This window comes from Aethalodelphis obliquidens, unplaced genomic scaffold (genome assembly GCF_003676395.1).
Source record: "Aethalodelphis obliquidens isolate GAN/ISIS:26980383/991018 unplaced genomic scaffold, ASM367639v1 scaffold5, whole genome shotgun sequence".
NCBI lineage: Eukaryota > Metazoa > Chordata > Mammalia > Artiodactyla > Delphinidae > Aethalodelphis > Aethalodelphis obliquidens.
Window position 1 is genome coordinate 67,627,681 of NW_020837949.1, and position 19,234 is coordinate 67,646,914.

Sequence of the window (19,234 nt, forward strand, 5' to 3'; positions counted from 1 at the left end):
TAGCCAAGACTAAGTGTTCGCTAAAACATAGCTGTCTCTTGTTAGGCTTGATCGTATTTTTCAGCCTCTTGTTTAATTAAGAATGGCCATCTGACTAAGTCCTGACAATGAAACGGGAGGAGAGGTTATATGTGCTGCTTCCACCATGGCCTAAAGCCCTCTAGTGGACAATCTTCTCTTCCCCTTCTACTCTTCCTTCAGAAGAGAGGGAGGAGAAACCATAAGATGGAAGGAGCCTGGGGTCCTAAAAGACACAGAAGACTGCACTAAACAAAAAAATGATGTCAGTCTTTTTGTGAGCAAAAAATGTTGATTAATATACACCTTCACTGGACACTGGCATCTTCCTCCCTGTCAGGACTCCTCTCTTTGTTACTGAGAGTTTACTCTGTGCCTGCTTCTGGTTTATCATAGGAACGCAGCAAACATGAGGAACTGAATGGATTTCAACTGTCAAAAGCACCCCTGAGACCAAAATCTCTCTTATCAGGAACTCTCACAAAAATTTTAAAAGACCACATCTTCAGGCACTGGATTCCGTGTACTTCACTTACATTTTTCTTTAATATATTCTCTCCTTATATCCTCTTTCCGATATTTTACCTCATTTTCCCTTGCCTACCTCGCCTCCAGCTTCTGGCCCATCCTAACCTGATATCCTGATTTTTCCGCTTATTAGTTATATGACCTTGGGCAAGTCAAAATACGAAACAAGGCCATTCTGTAAAATTCCAAGAATAGTTAATATGAAATGAGATAAACTAAATGAAGCCAGGGGCCCAAGAGAGTGCCTGTTACTTAGTTGGGGCTTAATAAATAACTACTATTATTCAAAATAAAATGATTTACCCAAATAATTTATATTTATATTCATTACCAAAATAAAAATACATTTTACATTTTTGTTACATAATGATATTTAAAACTATATTTCACCTCTCGATCCTCTGGCAGATATTACAGAATAATACCGATGTCTCACATTGTGGTATAAATTACATGATGCTTTCTGGGCATATGAGTGTTAAATTGATCAGTTTCCCTTTTTTAATCCTTGGAATCTCTCTGGCAATAGAAATTCTTGATGCATACTAGAAGGAAAAGCTTATAGTCCAAACATACAACCAGAAAATTGAGTTCAATTCTATTTTACCATAATATCTCGTACTAATGTGATGACACAGCTGAAAAAATTGAACAAGCTTGCTGATATTTATTTCAGAGCCCCACTTTGTAGCCTGAAATGGATACTCATCTCAGCAGGTGTCAAGACGCAACAACAATCCACTTTCAAAGTTAAATGCAAATTACACACTGAAATTCTATAGAGAAAACAACTCTATTCCTTTCCCCCAAAAAAGACTTCTCATTCTCTAACAAGAGTGCACTTAGCTGATATAGTAAATGAACTGCGGAAAAAAATCCCTCTGGCTTAAAGAAACATCAAAGTCCATTTCATAAATGAGAAATAAAATGTAACTTCTTTTCAATAAAACAAACACGTTGATGATGATGCTTTACCACATTAACAAGGGATTTAGAGTCCATATACTCTCTTTGAACTTGGTAATAAGTTTCAATGTGCTTAGCATGTTGATGTGGCCCTGACAAGTGCTAATGTATACCCTTTGGGTTACTTGATACTCTCTATTGAGATGCACTACTGAATTGAAAAGGAAAAAAAAAAAGAGAAGAAGAAAAAAAAGAAAGTTACTGCCATGGGTTCAAAAATTCACTTGTAGAGAAAATGACTACAGAAAACCATCCATATTTAAAGCACTTGGAAAAATATTGATTGTACAAATTATTTCACACTAATCTAGACATCACACTTAAGAGTTAAAAATATTATTGCAATAAGTATCAGGAAAAGTGGTAAAAGTAATTGTAGTATGGTACTTAATAGTCATTTTTCTCTGCAGAATTTCCAAATTCCAACTGTATTTATTCCTTAAATATCTCTTCTTCCAGTGATGTCAATATATCACCATTTATTATGGACTCAATGTTTTAAATTTCCCATTAAAGTTACTATAGACTACAAGTAAGCCCAAGTAAGTGTGAAGGAAGCAAGTGAACAACAGAGGAAATTAATTTCCCATATCACAAAGAGGATTCCTGAGAGCAGTAATACTCCAAATGATGTAAAAGGAAGCTTCACAAACACCTTTATTTTCTCATTTTTTTTTACATGTAAAGAACTATAAATAAATGACTTTAGAAGTGGCCAGGGAAAAGTAGGAAGGAGAAAGAAAAACTCATAAAGCAAAATTTGAAACTTTAAACGTCATCTTGAAGTGATATATTATAATGTAAAATTTCACATCATTCTGAAGTCTCTGACAACAAAAACACACTTACTAAAAAGTGTTATTTATGCCCTTGTTGACTAGTTTAAGGAATATGTATGTGCTAGCTTGTATATTTACAATTACGATTTGCTTTCAAATAGTAATATCTTCGAGGTATTTCAGAAAAAAACATCACCTCATTCTATTCTCCTTTCATGATATTAAGAGTGACTGAAAAGTAGGTGATTAGAAAATAACAGTCTTTTGTAACTTCAACCTTGCTCTCCCCTGGGGCAGTGGATTATTCTTACATCATAATATCTGTTAGTTAATACCAAAGGCTTCGCCCAACTTCAAAGCAGAGATATTAAAGGCTCACTTTCCACTACAAGCAGGTGTATTTTTATTAGCTTTCTCTTTCAAAATTGCTATGACTTCACTTGCGGATATCCCGCCAACAGCCATTATTGAAAGCCTTACTATAATTGCTAAGTTACATGGAACGTCTGAAGCACAAAACCAATGTCACTTGCAGCCCTCCAACAACTGACTGAAACCAAGTGTTACATCATTAAAGCTGAATTACAACACACCCATGGCGTGTTTTCCATGTGTGCTATTTTAAACAATAGTACAGAAAAACCTGGTTATAAATTCACAGATCCCCAATTTGTTCGAATTCATGAACAATAAGAGCTGTCCTAGAGCCTTTTCTGGCTCTATTTTAGTCAGAAATGTCATGCACCAAAATTAAATGTCTGTTTGGATTTTATTGGAGATGGAAATGCTAGCTTTATGTTGTAAATTTAAACAACCTGCCACAAAGGGAGCCTCACATTTATATCGCTTGGGAAGGCATATTCATCTCTAATTGCTTAGGGTAACACAAATAAACTAATGTAAAGTGTTCGGTTTCTCAACTGGTTCTGTGTAGAATAAATGAGATGAAGTGATGATGGCATGGGTTTTCAGTGGGTTCAGATTGGATTTGTTTTCTTTGATAGAGTTGGATGTGGAATCAGTGTATTCAGTTATTGTTAATGACCAGGAAGTTTTCTGGAAATTCATAAAAATACAGTAAGACATTCATTACTGCCGATAAAAAGAAATATTAGCAGCATACTCGTATTACCTTTTTTTTTTCCCAATTAGGTTCAACCCATTCCATTATTTGGTGATCTAAGTGGAAATATTTCTCCTGTCATAGTGGTACGCAAAGCTATTATAATTACATTTTAGAAAGGTCGACGACTTTTTTATTTGGCTTCAGTGATTTTATGGTGCCTAGATTCCACCGGAAAATATTTAGTCAATCACTTACTTGGATAGAAATCCATCACCTGGAATAGAAATCATGGTTAACATGCCAGCATCTTTGTGCAGACAGGCCTGAAAATATATACTAGGCAAGGCCACTGCCAAATGACTTGTGTCTGGCCAGGACTACCTTTCAAATGTTCTCTGCATACCAGTTACTGTTAAGATTTATTGCAGTATGTGTAGATAAATATACTTTAGCTTTCATATCCATAACTTAGATAATACAGTAGCAGTCTACACTCTACATATTACTTGTCTTCAGTTATGGTTCCTGTAGCCATTCACAATATTCAGATTTCTCACCAAAACTTAACAGTAGTCTTCATGTTACTTTAAATAGATCACATTAAGCCAAGTGTAGGAATTTCATATACACATATATAACCAATCCATAAAGAAATTAGTTTAGTGTCTTAAACGAATCACTATCATGAGAAAATACTTCATCATAAGCAGATCTAATCTAAAATACATGAGAGAAACGGGGCCCTATAAAAATATATACTAACCTCAAAGCTAAGTGCTTGACTGGGAGAAATCCACTATATTATTTAAATTCTTTCATTCATGTGAAAAGTAAATAACCTCTATACACACATAAACACAAACACATACACATCAAAAAAATTTAAGGGCCATCACTTCTACCACATTCAATTCACATCACAAATTATGACAGCAAAAGAAATCCATCACACCCACCAAAAGAACAACAAAAAAACCCTAAAACTATCCTCTCTCCACAAATATATGTCCACCCAGTTCTTTCCTTTACTTAGAAAATCTCAGTGCCAACTGAATCAAAGCAACCATACTATTTTAGGGTTTATTTGTTTTCTTTAAATTTGGCGGACACTGTTCTTTCCTATAAAATTGGTTGACTCAATAGGGAAAAAAATATCCACCATTAACTTTCAGCATACCCACTTGTTATTCTCATCTTCAATCCCAAAATTCATCCTACGGATTCATGTTTAAGGATTGCTGTTGAATAAAATATTTTATGAAGTGATGTGTTCTGAGTTAATGATTTTGGGGAAATCTGTCATTTAAATGTGTGCCATTGAATATATTAAGCACATTCTTTAGATTCTAGGATCTGGGCTGTTATACTCATCTTCAAGTACTTGGAATTTGACTACTTTGTGTGTTTTGATACACACTGAGAAAGTCACAGAGAAACTAAACTATGAGTTACTTCCAGTTTAGACATATCTACTAAATTCTAGGTTGTAGCATTTACATTATTCGAAAGACATTTATTAAGTATTTGTCTTATCAGGCCCTACACATATTTCAGCAAATCAAGATAGCCTAGATTGTATTTACATTTAGACTGTAATTTTCCCAAACCACATAAACAAAACCATTTTGACACCTGGTCCTTTAGAGTTCATGAACTTCAACATCTGAAAACATACGCAGGATTGTCAAACTTTCCACTTCCCTCCCTGGGGGCACCCAAACATATGTAACCATGTATATCACTATGTTATATGCCATCAAATTTCCTTAAAAGAAAGTAACTGGGTCTCTTTATCGCGGCAGCAAACTGTCCCAGCTCTAAGTCTGTGAGATACAGAGCAAGGGCTCTCCGGGAGGAAGCAGCCCAAGGGCAACCACAGGCTTTCTAAAGTTGGAATCAAATATACCCACTCTCTCTACACTTTCTTTCATTCAAAACCTATAACAGTACCAAACATTAATGCCAGAAGAGGAAACACATTAAGCCAAAAATCACATTTCAATAACAGAACATATTTTATAATTATATAATTTACATTCTCAATTATTCCGGGGGGGTGGTGGGGAAAGACAAAATAAAAAGGGGAGACAGGCAATGAGAGGAGTGATTACCCATAAAATAGGGGTGTATCCCCTCACTCAGCAAAGCTAAAGGGGATACAATGACATCCACCCCCACTGCTCATCTCTACCGGGTCAGAGATCTTCCAAACTGAGCAAAGGATTTTTGAAAAAGGGGCAGATGGGAAGACTGATTAAATCCACCCTTACCTGCAAGATAGGCAGCATCTCCCCAGAGAAGAGCGCTTTGTAATTCTGCCAGGGGACATGGGAGGGTCAAGTGCAACCCACCTGCTCACCCAGCACATCTTAAAGCTTGCTAGCAACATGTTCACAAAATGCAGCCGCTGCCGAGGCAGCGCTCGGGGTGAAATCTCTTTAGCAGCCTTCGTCCACCTGTCTCTGAGTGCAGCGTCTGGCCGCGTCCTGCCGGCTGTTTCTGACATTTACCAGATTGCTAGCCCTTTTGACCATGGGCAGATAAATTAAGGCACCTGGGCTCCACCTTCCTAACTTTGAGTAGCAAAAGGAAGCCACTCTCCAGTGGATTCTTAGCTCCAGCAATTAACTGAAGAAAGCGCTTAAAGGCTCCCAGGCAGACATAATAGAGGATCTGGGGCTTTAATTAAGCAGTGACTTAGGTTGGCTAGAGGGAATATGCTATGAAAATTTTATCTCTGGTGGAGAGGTCAGTTTTCTAAGTACTTTAGAAATACTTTCCTGTATGTAAACAGGGTTTTTTTACTTTTGTTTTTTACAATCTAGAGAAATTTGAAACACTGATTTCATCTTTTTCCTCTGCGTGACACTTTTTCTGTTTTTTTTTTTTTTTTTTTTACTGAGGGCAAATTCACATAACATAAAATGAATCACTTAAACGTGTACAGTTCAGAGGCCTTTAGCGCAGTGTTGGGCAACCACCACCTCTGTCAAGTTCCAAAACATTTTCATCACCCCCAAAGGAAAAGGTAGAATTCCACACATTCATTTGTTAGGCAAATATTTAAAAGTTATAAGAATTTATTGCTAACCATAGATAAAAATAATATATATAATTTAATCTTAATCATTCAAGTTGTTACACAAAATATTTTGCTGCTGTATCTCTGCTTTCAGATTTGCTAGCTGTAAAACTGTGAAGCTCTCACCTCTAATTATGTAATTTGAAGGTCAGCATCTGACGGAGATGCACTTTAAAACTCTTCCACGTGTGGGTACCTCCACAGCCCTCCTCCCTCCCTTACTGCAGTCTCTACTCAGGAACCAGAAGACCAAGTACTTCTATGCATCCTAAAAAGTAAACTAACTTTAAAATAAATGTATTTTGGGGATTATAAATGAGGGGACAAATGAGGGATGAGTGAAATGAGTGGACAAATGAAGGGATGAATGAAAGTATATTTCAAAAAAGAGTACATTTCATGACACTGAATTTCATTTAAAATGTAGCGCACAGAATGAATCATCTTCACCCAATCACATTGCCTGCAAGTATTTATATCTGTTAGATCTTTAACAGATCAATGTTTGGTATAGGAGGTTGAATCCCTGCTGCTTCATACAAAATTGAAGAACTGGTAATAATACCAAGTTGTAATTTTATCTGTTCTCTCATACATAAATTGGTTAGAATGCTAACTAGTGGTTCTAAAACAAACAAAAAATTGTTTCAAATAGAAATAACCATTATAGAGCTTAATTAGATTTACATGTATTCAAATAAAGTAATATGAATGAGCAGTGAAATTGTTTTATGTCTGCATTTTTGTAGTTAGAATAATATAAGAAACCTAACTTGCCTCTCCAAACTCATCAGTTCCCATGGATCTTTAAATGGTTGTCTCCCAAATTTACATCTTCAGCTTAGACAGCTCCTATTATTTCCAAACTTGCATTGCCCCACTTAGATACAGAGTAGGTAATTAGATTTAGTAAGTCTGAAATTCAATGGAAAAACCAGGAAAGGGTAGATAAAATTTTAGGTCAATAGCATTTAGAAGGTGTTGAAATCCACGAGACTAAGGTAAATTCTCTTGGGTTGGGAGTAGATGACACAGAGTGAAAGTAAGAGAACTGAGACTGACGCACTACGAGAAATGATGGTGAGAAAAAAAGTTGCTTCTAGCAGCTAAAAAGGAGAGGCTAGTAAGGCAAGAATAAAACCCACAAGAGAACATTTCTGTGGAAACCAGAACCAATGAAGAAGGAGGGAAAGGTCAAGGTTGTTGCTACAAAATTAAATTGAAGTAAATTCATGTATGTCTTCCAAATCCTTTCCCACCTAAGGAGAGTTAACTTGTTTTTAAAATCCAGTGTTAATCACTTCACTGGTAAACTCCTCCCACCTTTCATCATTCCCCACACCTGCCATTAGTTAGACCAGGCTTCATATCACGTCTTCCAAGTTTTTAGGCAGTCTCATCAATAAAAGTTCTCAGAATGGGAATAATTTTAGGAGGTCAAGAGATTTGGGCTTGCTGTCCTGATCAGACTTTAAAAAAATAGCTTATTTCATTAATGTATGTATTTATAAGGGAACTGTCATGTGTGTTAATATTCTCATCAACGCAGTCATTGTTATTCTTCAGGAGACAAAATAACATAATACTATTATGTGGGAGTACAGTATAATAGCAAATGTACAGTTAGAAAAGAGGTTTGAATTCTACCCTTATAACTTACAATCATATGACCTTGGACAAGTTAACTAACTTTCTGGGTCTCAATTCCCTCATCTGAAAAGTGCATATAATAATATATACTAAAAGATGCTGTGAGTACATGAAAATGCATACTTAGAATGGAGTAGACACTTGGTAAACATCAGTGGCCTTTGCTTTAATGGATGTTTTGCCTTTCTTGCACCTAATAATAATTACACAAATGGAAATCTTTAAGAAATTTTATATTTTCCCACAGCAATTATTAAAACCTAAATTATATTTGATATTCAGTTACATTCTAAGGAACCCTTTGCAATAGTATATTAGCATATTAGTATATAGTATATTTCATAACTCTCCACTGTAAAATGATCAATTCTATTAATTTCTAACTATGTATCTTTTATGGTAGAATATATCAATGCCTTTTTCTCTTAATATATTCAGCACAAAATTGCCTTTCTGTCAATGAGTGCTTGAACACTCTTCTTGTTCATTCACCCTTATTTCATCCTTAATTAAGCTTTGAATATCAAATTATAATAAGTATAGGTGATATTCTATCAAATATTTAACTCATTTCCTATCCTAACACCAGCATACCTCTAAGTGACATGAAAAGGCAAACAAGCCCTAATATTTAGTTTAGAAGATTTTTGAATGAAAGGGGTTAGGGAAAGTATTAACAGGATCTTTTGTAGGTCTGGGTTCACTTTTGGCATTTATGATATCATATTCTTTCAGGGATTATTAGTATCAAAGAAAAATATAATTCAAAGGATCAAATTACAAAACAAACAAAAAATCTATCATATACACAATTCCTTACCAACCCCGTTGCTTCACCTCACTGCTGTTTTATTTTTATCTGTATATGTTTGAAAATGATGCAAACTTCATAGCTTCCACTTAAATTTGCTGTAATGTTTACCACAAAAACCTCTGCAAAACTTGTATATGATAGTAGTGATTGCCTTTCAAAAATGATTTAAAGTCATGAAAAGCAGAGGAGTGAGATCCATTTATTACTTAGTACTGAAATAGCAGACAAAATTTTTCCTTCTGGTAGCATGTCTTAAACATGTTTTTTTTTTTCTGTTTTTTTTTTTAACTTTTGGGAAGTCACAGAAATTTTTATTAAAATACATTTGAAGCTTTCAACAGTTATACATATATATATATATAAACATAAAATAAAGCAAATGTTTTATGATTATAAATATTCTACCATGTAAATATCTCGAATCTATTCACATCTCTCTAGCCTACTGTTATCACCCTATATAAAGCCACCATCATTATTTTTTTTTACATCTTTATTGGAGTATAATTGCTTTATAATGGTGTGTTAGTTTCTGCTTTATAACAAAGTGAATCAGTTATACATATACATATGTTCCCATATCTCTTCCCTCTTGCATCTCCCTCCCTCCCACCCTGCCTATCCCACCCCTCCAGGTGGTCACAAAGCACCGAGCTGATCTCCCTGTGCTATGCGGCTGCTTCCCACTAGCTATCTACCTTACGTTTGGTAGTGTATATATGTCCATGCCTCTCTCTCGCTTTGTCACAGCTCACCCTTCCCCCTCCCCATATCCTCAAGTCCGTTCTCCAGTAGGTCTGTGTCTTTATTCCTGTCTTACCCCTAGGTTCTTCATGATATTTTTTTTTCTTAAATTCCATATATATGTGTTAGCATACGGTATTTGTCTTTCTCTATCTGACTTACTTCACTCTGTATGACAGACTCTAGGTCTATCCACCTCATTACAAATAGCTCAATTTCGTTTCTTTTTATGGCTGAGTAATATTCCATTTTAAACATGGTTTAAAAGTTGAAATTTGGGGGGCTTCCCTGGTGGCACAGTGGTTGAGAGTCCGCCTGCCGATGCAGGGGACATGGGTTCGTGCCCCGGTCCGGGAAGATCCCACATGCCGTGGAGCGGGTAGGCCTGTGAGCCATGGCCGCTAAGCCTTCGTGTCCAGAGCCTGTGCTCCGTAACAGGAGAGGCCACAACAATGAGAGGCCCACGTACCGCAAAAAAAAAAGTTGAAATTTGTACTCACTCATGTACATATGGGAAACAAGATTTAGAAAATAATAATTTTTACTCTAACTATCCATAAAATTCAGTGGATGATGCTGGCTATCATTTTCCTCTTACAGATTTGGGATTTTAAAAAAAGAAACAACTTGGCTATCAGTCGGGCTGTTACAAATAAAAAGATACAATTCCAAGCTTAAATCAAGAATTTCTTGATTACCCATTTAGAAAATAATACATATTTTTGGTCACTGATATATCTGAAACACCTACATCCATGTATGATACATAATAGGCACTCAATAATATTTACTGAATAAATAAATGCATACATATATGTAATTACAAATACTGGTGTCCTAATTAAGGACACCAGTTAAGGAGTTTGAGTTTCTCTCAACAAAGCTAAAGCAACACAGTTTTAGGCATTGCTAATTTTGCAACAGACTAATGGTTTCAGACCTAGAATTAATCTGTGGAGCAAAAATATATTACAATTTGAAACTAGGAATATGCATGTAGGACCACCTAAATGGTATGATGCTTTTTCATTGGTTGAATAAATCTCTAAACTTAAATATAACCTCTTTCAACATTTTACCTGAATTAGTTACCTTACTCTCTTCTATTAGTTTTCTCTCTCTGGTGAGATTGTAATTTTCCTGAGATGCTGACATAAATTATCCTAAATTTCTCACTTTTCTCTATCCCTCTCTCCGTAGAGTGACTATCCTAGTTCAAGTCACTGTCATATCTTACCAGGATTACTACAATTAATCCCTAATACATTTCTTGTCTCTTACCTGTTCCCTACCAATTCTTTCTTTACAAAACCATTTCAGTGATTATATTAAAATGTGAGTCTAAGCAAACGGCCTCTGTGCTTAAAACTCTTCAATGGCATTGGTGGTGATGCCGTGACGACAAAACCCCAAACTCCTATTGTGTACTCTCTACACTTCTTTTTCTGCTATCGCACTTTTCATTTTTCTAATATTATCCCTTGCGTTCTTCCACTGTCACCTAACACTAGAGCCATAAAGAACTACTGTCAATTCCCCAACATGGTGGCCATTTTCTCACCTACCGCCTTGGCCCAAGCTGTTTGGTCTGCTGGACATGCCCTCCCTCAAAACCCTTCAGTTGGTAAACTTCCACTGATGCTCAAGATACACATCATCACCTCGGGAAATCTTATCACACACCACAACTGGATTGTTCATGCTTTTCTTCTTTGTTCTCTCAGAGCATGCTGTGCATAACTTTAACACAGCATTTATCAAACTCTACTGGAATTACTAGTCTATTTGATCATCTCCTCCATCTTCTTAAAGACTGGGATAATGTCTCATTTGCCATTTTCCCTTAGTATCGGTCTCAATACTTGGTACTGGTGCTGTTGTTATTGTTGTTTTCATCATCAGTAACAACACCAGCTAGCACTTGTTAAATATGTACCATGCAGCAAAATTAAGTGTTTTACATCCAATATATCATTTAATTCTTGCAACAATTCTATTGTTATCCCCTGAAAGCTTGAAAACTTACTAATTTTCGCACAACTTGTAAATATCAAAGCCAGAACCCAAACCAAAATTTGTGAGTTCCCACTCCCTGTTCCTAACCTCTATGATAACAATTCCAACGCAAAGTTGGTACTTAATATTTCTTGAGTATGTGACTGATGGATGGATGTATTCAATCCAGTAAGTTGAATGAAACCTCAATGTTTTAGTAATAAAATATTAATTCTTAATAAGTGCTAATATAATTATTGTTCAATATAACTAAACATTTTCCTTATAAATAAAAGAAAGGATCATTTAAATAGATTTTTGTTGTGAATAGGAAGAAAAATACTGATTCTTTCTTGGTAGATGTAATACAAAAAAGATGCATTATATTCAGGTAAATATCAAAACCCATTGATAGTATTCTTTGTCATATAAAAACTATACCCTTCAAACTGGAAACAGGCATCTCAAACTGCATACACTGTATATTAGCATTCAATCAGCAATGTAAACAATATAATATAAGCATTACATGGACTCTACATTAAGATAAACCAATCCACTTCTGCCAAGACAGATGTAATCACTCAAATCCCACTGGGAAAGAAGTAACAGCGTTGTTTGGTCTAGGTCTCAAATACTTCACTTAGTAAATAACTTGGGCTTTGTATATTCATTTCTTCATAACACATATTTCTAACATTTAAATATTACAAAGTGTTTCAAGAGTTCTGGGCTTAGGATTCAATGGTAAAGCATGATATTTGCTAATCTTACCTCATCACGCAATTGTTATTTGACAGTTAAGGGGATAATTTACTTTACTCTTTCTTGCATAACACCTAAATAATAAGAGGAATATGGTATTGTTGTACCTTCCTTATATTTCAAGCCCCCTCATTTTTCTAAATCACAGATCTAGAAGTAAAACATAAAGCAGTTTTTAAAAGTTATACTCAGAAAAATTCAACAGTTTGACTTTAGTCAAGAGGTTACTTTTTAAAAATTATTCAAGGGTTAAAATCAGACAAATGAGTTGAGTATATTCAACATATGGCTTTGAAAAAACCACTTATTTTAGTGTTGATTATCAGCAAAAAGCAAAGTTGTCTAAATTGAAGTGCACCTTGTTCTTTTTTTAATTAGATCCATTTGTTTGAATTAGAACTGTATTTACAAGTAACCATTTTATATATCTAAATGTACATGCTTTAGGGTATTATGTTTATTTCTTATACATTTATGGAAAAAATTACTCTTTGGCCTATCAACATAGGTCATAAAAATAGGTAGTACATTCACATGAATCAACCTTTAAAGATTCTGTGAAAAGGTCCCTTCCACATCTGTTCTCCTGCCATGCAATTTCTCTCCCCAGAGTATTCCAATGTTATTGTGTATGTGTGTGTGTGTGTGTGTGTGTGTGTGTGTTTCTACGCACCTCCTGACAAATTTCATGCACCTACAAACCATAAATATACAAACAGCAAAAGACTTAGATCCATGTCACATGTAGGGCACATCTGTAACGTGCCAAAAAGGATAATTAGGTTTCTTCCAATTCTAAAATATCTCAAATGATGAAAGCTGACAACAGCGGTTTATCCCTCCATTTAGTTTCATTTCAATATTGAAACATCCTCCTTTAATCTATAATAGGTAATCTAGTCATTTTCTTCCATGGCACAAAGTTACACGGACTTACATGCTGTCTGTCCTTATTTGCTTGTCTGTCCTTATTTGCCTGTCCTTCTTGATGTCTATGACGCGAAAGAGTCAAAACCCTGCCTAGAGGACCATTCATGGACTCAAAACCATTCTTTGGCTTTAACTCATTAATGTCCTATGGGAATGCCAGTTCAGTGTTGCCAGATCTTTAAATTTTTCAAGAGAAATCATTAATCCAGGTTCTTAAAGTTTCCTGATTTAAAAATGTTGGTAAACTATCAAAACTTTTCCCAGTTTTATTGAAAAAAATTGACATACATCACTGTATAAGTTAAAGTCATACAGCATGATAGTTTGATTTACATATATTGTGAAGTAATTACCACACTAGGTTCAGCTAATGTCCATCTTTTCATATAGATACAATAAAAAGAAAGGAAAGAAAAATAACTTCTTGTGATGAGAACTCTTAGAATTTACTTTCTTAGCAACTTTTCTATATGTCATACAGCAGTGTTAGCTATAGTCATCATGTTGTACATTACATCCTAGTAGTTATTTAACTTATAAGCCATGTCTTGGCTATTGTAATTAATGCTGCTATAAACATGAGGATGCAGATATTTTTTCAAGTCAGTATTTTCATTTCCTTTGAATGTATTCTCAGAAGTGTAATTGCTGGATCATATGTTAGTTCCATTTTTAATTCTTGAGGATCCTCCATACTGTTTGCCACAGTGATTGTACTAATTTACAATCCACCAACTGTATACAAGGGTTCCTTTGTTACACATTCACACCAGCATTTATCTATGTTTTTTATGATAGTCATTCTAATAGGTATAAGATGATATCAAGTACTTTTAATTTGTGTTTCCCCAATGACTAGGGATATTGAGTATTTTTTCATGTATGTGTTGGCCCTTCCTAGATCTTCTTTGGAGAAATATCTATTCAGCTCTTTTGTCTATTGTTAATAGGGATATTTGGAGGGGTTTGCTATTGAGTTGTATGAGTTCTTTATATATTTTGGATATTAGTCCCTTATCAGATATATATTTTGCAAATATTTTTTTCCCATTTCAAGGGTTGTCTTTTCACTTTGTTGATGGTTTCCTTTGCTGTGCAGAAGCTTTTTAGTCTGATGTAGTCCCACTTATGTAATTATCATTTTGTTGTTTGTGTCATATCCAAAAAAAAAATCATTACTAAGACCCATGTTAAGGAGGTTTATGCCTGTTTTCTTCTAGGAGTTTTACGGTTTCAGGTCTTATATTGAAGTCTTTAATCTATTTTGAGTTAACTTTTGTAAGCAGTATAAGATATGGGTCCAGTTTCATTCTTTTATATGTGAATATCCAATTATTTCAGCACCATTCATTGAAGAGACTGTCCTTTCTCCATTGAGTATTCTTATCTCCCTTATCAAATATTAATTGACCATATATACTCGAGTTTATTTCTGGGTTCTTGATACTGTTCAACTGGTCTATTTGCCAGTACCATACAGTTTTGATGACTATAGCTTTACAGTATATCAGGAAGTGTGATACCTCCTGCTTTGTTCTTTCTTGGAACTTCTTTGGCTATTCGGGGCCTCTTGTGGTTAGATATAAATTTTAGGGCTATTTTTTCTACTTCTGCAAAAAATGCCATTGGAATCTCGATAGGGATTACATTGAATGTATAGAAGGCTTTTGGTAGTATTGACATGTTAACAATATTAATTCTTCCAATCCATGAACATGGATACCTTTCCATTTATTTGTGTCTTCTTCAATTTCTTTCGATGTCCTTTAGTTTTCAGCAGAGAAATTTCATCTCTTTAGTTAAATTTATTCCTAAGTATTTTATTGTTTTTGATCATTTTATAAATGAGATCGATTTCTTATTTTGTTCTTATTGTATAGAAATACTACTGATATTTGTATGTTAATTTTGTATCCAGAAACTACTGAATTCATTGACTAGATCTAACAAATTTTATTTGAGGCTTTAGGATTTTCTCTATATAAAATCATATCGTATTCAAACAGAGATAATTTTACTTCTTCCTTTCCAATTCTGATACCTTTTATTTCTTTTTATTGCCTATTTTCTCTAGTTGAGACTTCTAGTACTATGTTGAATAGGGGTGGTGAGAGTGGGCACCCTTATCCTGATTTTAGAGAAAAACTTCCAACTTTCCACCACTGAGTATGTTAGCTGTGGACTTGTCATAGTTAGCATTTAATATGTTGATGTATGTTCTTTCTACGCTTAATTTGTTAAGAGTTTTTATAATAAATGGATGTTGAATTTTGCCAAATGCTTTTCCTGTGTCTACTGAAATGATCATATGATTATTTTCTCATTCTATTAAGGTGATGTATCATATTGATTGATTGTGTATGTTGTGCCATCCTTGAATCCTAGGGATAAATCCCATTTGATCATGGTAAATGACCTTTTTAATATGCTGCTGAATTTGGTTTGCTAGTATTTGATGGAGAATTTTTGCATCTATACTCATCAGGGATATTGGCCTGTAGTTTTTTTTCCTAGTAATGTGTTGTTCTGGTTTTGGTATCAGAATAATTCTGGCCTTGTAAAATGAGTTTTGAAGTGTTCGCTCCACTTCAATTTTGAGAAGATTTTGATAAGGATTGATGCTAATTTTTCTTTAAATGTTTGGTAAAATTCACCAATGAAGCCATCTGGTCCTCGGCTTTTATTTGTTGGGAGATTTTTGATTACTGATTAAATCTCCTTACTAACAATTGTTCTATTCATATTCTCTATTTCTCCGTGATTCAGTCTTAATAAGTTGTATGTTTCTAAAATTTTTTTCCATTTCTTCTAGGTTGATAGTTTATTGGCACATAGTTCTTCATAGTAGCCTGTTATGATCTCTTGAATTTCTGTGGTATCAGTTGTAATGTCTCCTTTTACATTTATAATTTTGTTGATTTGGGTCCTTTTTCTTGGTTAGCCTTGATAAAGGTTTGTCAGTTTTGTTTAGCTTTTTAAAGAATCATCTATTTTAATTAAACTTTTCTATTTTTTTGGCTATTTCATTTATTTCTGCTCTAATCTTCATTATTTCTTTTCTTTCTTTTTTTTTTCTGCTAATTTTGGGCTCAGTTTGTTCTCTGTTTTCTAGTTCCTTAAGGTATAGAGTTAGGTTATTTATTTGGGGTCTTTCTTGCTCCTTAATGTATGCACTTATTGTTATGAACTTCCCTCTTAGAACTGATTTTGCTGCATCCTATAAGTCTTGTATATTGTATTTTCATTTTAATTTGTCTCAAGAAACTTTTTTATTTCCACTGTAATTTCTTCTTGAACCCATCTGTCATTCAGGAGAGTGTTGTTTAATTTCCATGTGTTCATGACTTTTCCAGTGTTTTTCTTGTTATTGCTTTCTAGTTTCATGCCATTGTGATCAGAGGAGATATTTGGTATGATTCCAGTCTTCTTGAATTTGCTAAGGTTTGTTTTGTGGCCTAACATATGGTCTTTCCTAGAAAATGTTCCATGTGCACTTGAGAAGAATGTATTCCACTGTTGTCAGATAAAATGTTTTGTATGTGTCTGTTTTGTATATGTCTGTTACATCCATTTAATCTATAGTGTTGTTCAGATCACTGTTTCCTCATTGATTCTCTGTATAGATAATCTATCCATTATTGAGAGTGGGGATTAAAGTCCCCAACTATTATTGTATTACTGATTACTTCTCCCTTTAGCTCTGTCATATTTTGCTTCATATATTTAGGTACTCTACTGTTGGATGTATAAATATTTATAAATGCTATATCTTCTTGATGGATTGAGCTCTTTATAATAATATAATGATTTTGTCTCTTTTTACCACTTTTAGTTTAAAGTCTATTTTGTCTGAGTATAGCTATTTCTGCTTTTATTTTGATACCATTTGCTTGAAATATCTTGTCCACCCCTTTACTCTCTATGTGTGTCTCTAAGGCTAAAGTGCATCTCTTGTAGGCATATTGTTGGATTTTGTTTTTATTATCCATTTGAGCTATTCTATGAATTTTGATCAGAAATTTTAATCAATTTACATTTATATGAAATTATTGATAGATAAGGACTTACAATTGCCATTCTGTTAATTGTTTTCTGTTTGTTTTATAGATCCGTTGTTCCTTGTTTTTTACCCTGCTGTCTGTTTTGTGTCACGATGTCTTTTGCTATCAGTATGCTTTAACTTTTTTATAGTCTATAGTTCTTTTGTGTAATTGCTATAGGATTTTCATTTCTGGTTACTGTGAAGCTTACATAAAATATCTTAGAATTTTAACAGCCTATTTTAAATTGATAACAGCTTAACTTCAATAAAATTTCTAAACTTTACACTTTCACTTCTCTTCCCCTCATATTTTAGGATGTTGTTTTTTACAACTTACATATTTTTATATTGCATAACTAAAACAGATTAGACTTGTAGTCATGGTTATTTTTACATGTTCTTTTTTTAACTTTTAAACTAAAGTTGTGAGTTATGCACCAGTATTATCATATTACAAAATCTAACTAGACTACATATTTACCATTAGCAGTGAGATTTGTGCTACCCTTTTATGTTTTTATGTTGTTAATTAGCATTATTTTAATTCCACTAAAGAACCCACTTTAGCATTTTTTGTAAGGCAGGTCTCGTGGTAATGAATTCCCTTAGCTTTTGTTTGTTCAGGAGTCTTTATCTCTACTTTGTTTCTGAAGAATAGCTTCACTGGATATAGAATTCTCAGTTGACAGTTATTTTCTTTCAATATTTTGAATATGTCATACCATTCCCTCCTGGCCAGAATAGTTTCTATTGAGAAATTCACTGATACTTTTATGGGGGTTACCTCCTACATAACTTTTCTCTTCTCTTGCTGCTCTTAAAATTATTTTTTTGTCTTTGATTTTTGACAAATTTAGCCCTATATGATTTCAACCTATTTGGAGCCTTTGGACCTCATGGATCTGTATGTCCATTTCTCTCCCCATGTTTGGGTAGTTTTCAGCCACTGTTGCTTTAAATATTCTATCCCTTTATCTTTCTCTTCTCCTTCTGGAATTCCCATAATGCAAATATTATATATTTTCATTGCATCCCGTAATTACCATTCCCATAGTAGGCTTTCCTCACTTTTTCTTTTTCTCTTTTATTTATTTATTTTTGATCCTTTGGGTAATTCAAATGTCCTGTCCTCTAGGTAGATGAATCTTTCTTTTGTGTGGTCACATCTATTTTTGAAAACCTCTATTGAATTCTTCAGTTCAGGTTTTGTATTTTTCAACTCTAGTTTTTCTGTTGCTTTTTTTTTTTATGGTTGCTATTTCCTGGTCAAACTTCTCATTCTGTTCATACATTGTTTTCCTATTTTTGTTTAGTTGTCTGTTTGTGCCTTCTTGTAGTTCACTAAACTTCCTTAAGAAGATTATTCTGAATTCTTTGTCTGACAGTTCATAGATCTCCATTTCTTTAGGGTCAGTTATTGAAGCTTTGTTAGTTTCTTTTGGTGGTGTCATATTTACACCTGTAATGACCTGGAATACATTCTATGGTTAATTGGGAACAGGTATTCTCAAGTATGTATTAATCTACTATAGCTTTGGCTACAGTCCCTTCCATTTGCTGCTTTGTAACATTTGTGTATTCATACAGTCAGATAACCTACTTTTTCAGGGCCATTATTACTGAGGATAAATATAAATAAAGAATCTCCCTGATTTTCATGTGAAGATTTTTCTCTGGAATAATGAAATAAGCCTGAGCTAAAAGTACCATTGCACATTGAAATTAGTCTACCATTTTACTTGTTGGTTTTAAAATAAACAGAAATCTAATACAAAATTATCCATAGCCTTTGGCAATCATCTGAAGAATATTTAGCAAACTGAGGAAAATGTTTTTTTGCACTGCAATTTCCACA

General features: G+C 34.1%; 1 protein-coding gene across 1 annotated transcript in view; it reads right to left on the reverse strand.

Moving 5' to 3' along the window:
* The window catches only part of AGMO (alkylglycerol monooxygenase), a 323,204-nt gene that overhangs the window by 115,906 nt on the left and 188,064 nt on the right, over positions 1-19,234 (reverse strand). The window lies entirely within an intron of this gene.